The sequence below is a fragment of the Nicotiana tabacum genome, chromosome 10 (genome assembly GCF_000715075.1).
Source record: "Nicotiana tabacum cultivar K326 chromosome 10, ASM71507v2, whole genome shotgun sequence".
Taxonomy (NCBI): domain Eukaryota; kingdom Viridiplantae; phylum Streptophyta; class Magnoliopsida; order Solanales; family Solanaceae; genus Nicotiana; species Nicotiana tabacum.
Window position 1 is genome coordinate 40526920 of NC_134089.1, and position 3086 is coordinate 40530005.

Sequence of the window (3086 nt, forward strand, 5' to 3'; positions counted from 1 at the left end):
AATGATATTTTGGGCTGAGCACCCTGTTTTAGTGTTGGCCCGAGTGGCCTGAGAGGTTTCTGATTGAGTGAGGCCTAGGGTCAGTGTTGTGAGGATATCATGGGATCGGGCTACACGCCGCAACATGTTGTAATGATTTGTGATATATGAGAGGCCGAGGGCCTGATTATTATGCCACGAGATGACTTGTGATAGCGCTTGGGCTGTAAGAGCCCCTCTGGAGTCTGCCCACCCCCAGTGAGCGTAGGTACCCAGTTTGAGTGATATGTCGATGTTTGAGGAGCTGATTCTGATACATGTTATGCCCGAGGGGCTGGTTACGAGTGATTGTGAGGTAGCCCGATGGGCTAGTTATGTTGATATTATGCCCGAGGGGCGGTTTATGGTACATGTCTTTCCCGAGGGGTGATTTACATTTTTATCATTTTTACTCACTACTTCATCACTCGTTTCAAACTATTGAAAGATGTTTTTAAAAGAAAAGGGTTTTACTAAAACTGAGTTTGATTTACTAGATAATTGATTTCTATGCTTTTTTGAAACCATACTGTTTTGCTGTGGTGTTATGACATGGATTACATATTTTCTTACTGCTCAGCATTCATTTACTTTTATTACTTACTGAGTTGGGGTACTCACATTACTCCCTGCACCTTGTGTGCAGATCTAGGATTTGCAGATCGTCCATTCAGCAGGTCTTGGAGTCAATAAAGTAGCTGCATGGCGTTTACAGCCCTATTCTTCTCCCTCAAATCTTCCCTAGATTTTATTAGCATTGTATTCCAGACTTTGTTAGACTTTATCGTACTTGGACAGAGTTGTAGTTGCTAGTGACTTGTGACACCCTGATGTCGGGCTTGTGTATTTATTCCGCAATGGTTATTTAGACTCATGTTATGAGATATTTGTTAATTAATGGCTTAAAAATGAATTTGGTATCATGAACTTGGAAATTGTGTCAGCTGACCTAGTTTCACGATAGGCGCCATCACGACCGGGTCAGTTTTAAGGTCGTGACACACATATCATGCAATTGGTATTTAGTAATAGTGAATGGACAGAGACATGTATTTTTCAAATTCGAGAATAGGCTGAGATAAGGAAATCCAATATCACAATCACTTTTTGTCATTTGTGTAGAACCACTATCTACAATGTGAATAATATACTCTCAGATAGAGATTTCACTGGTTTTTCAATGAGCAAAAGAGGGCCTCAAATTAATCATCATGCTTTTGCTGATGATGCCATTTTGTTCTCCAATGGAAGGACAAAAACTCTACATCTAATAATGAATACTCTTAGCACATATGAAACAGCTTCAAGTCAGAAAATAAATAGGAGTAAAAGTTATGTTGTTCTACTGCCAGGTGCACTAAGATCAAGCAATAGAGTGGCTAGAATCACATAAAACAAAAAAAGTTTCCAATAAAATATCTAGGTTGTCCCTTATTCATAGGAAGACAAAAAATACCTTACTATGCAGAGATGGTTTGTAAGGTGACAAATAGAGTCAGAGGTTGGCAGGCCAAGCTACTATCACCAAGAGGTAAGGCAATACTAATACAACATGTTCTTTTGGTCGTACTTGTACACTTGCTTTCTACCACACATCCTCCAAGGAGTTTTTTTAATGACTCGGCAGGCCATTTTGAGTGTTGTAGCTCCATTTCCTCATTAATTAAGTGTATGTTTGTTGTTATGTGACTTTCCAGGGTAGTTGGTACAGTTTCGAGGATATTTCAAAATGAATTGGGACACTTAGTCCCAAGGTTGGAAGCTTAAGTTGAAAGAGTTGACCAGATGTTGACTTATATGTAAATGACTCCGTAATGAATTTTGATGGTCCCTATAGTCTTGTATGGTGATTTTGTATTTAAAAGTGTTTCCGGATATTGATTTGGAGTTTCGTAGGTGATTTTGGCTTGAAATTGCAAAAGTTGGAAATTAGAAGTTCAGAGAGTTGAGAAATTTGATCGAGTATTGAATTTGTGGTTACCAAGCTCAGATTTTGGTTTTGGAATTTGGAATAGGTCCGTTGTGTCATTTACGACTTGTGTGCAAAATTTGAGCTCAATCGGAGTTGATTTGATATGTTTCGGCATCTATTGTTGAAGATGGAGATTCATTAGTTTCATTAGGCTTGAATTGAGGTGAGATTTGTATTTTTGGTATACTTTGATGTAGTTTGAGGCCTCGACTAAGTTTGTATGATGTTTTAGGACTTGTTGGTATGTTTGGTTGGAGTTCTGGGGGTCTCGGGTGGATTTTGGATGGTTAACGGGTTGGAATTTGGACATAGAAGATTTTTGATATTGCAGGTTTGGTTTCCTTATACGCGATCACGTGGGAAGGTCCGCTATCGCGAAGGCTTATTTGGGAAGCTGGGGATTTAGTCTTATGCGAACGCATGAAGGTTTTTGCGATCGCGTAGCTTGAGAAGGCAGTGAATTGCGAACGTGTGGGCTAAGCCGCGTTCGCGAAGGGGAAAAGAAGAAGCTGGGTTCACACGATTTTTTTCTTCGCAATCGCGTGAGTAGGTCGGCGATCGCATAGTGTGCTGACCTCGTGAGTCGCGTTCTCATGGGATTATTCATGTTCGCGTAGAGTAAATTTTGTTAGCTTGGATTTTTGTGCCTCGCGATCGCGAAGAAGGGCACCTGGGCAAACTCTTAAATATAAAAAACGAGGGTTTGAGTTATATTTCATAATTGGACTTTGGGAGATCGGATTAAGGCGATTTTTAGAGAGATTTTCAAGGGATTGATTGGGTATGTGATTCTAATGCGGATTTGGTTAAATTACATGAATCTATCATTGTTTTTATTATTTAATTAATGTTTTGGGTTGGAAAAATTGGGAATAATTGTAGAAAATTCATAGGCTTTAATTTGAAGATTTGAAGGTCGAGTCATGATCAGATTTGAATAATTTTGGTATGGTTAGACTCGTGGTTAAATGGGTGTTCGAATTTTGTTAATTTTGTCAAATTTCGAGGTGTGTGCCCGTGGCTACCTTTTGAGTTGGCTTCTTTACTTTTACTTAAGAACTTTGTTTTTCATATGGAATTGATTCCTATAGCTTGT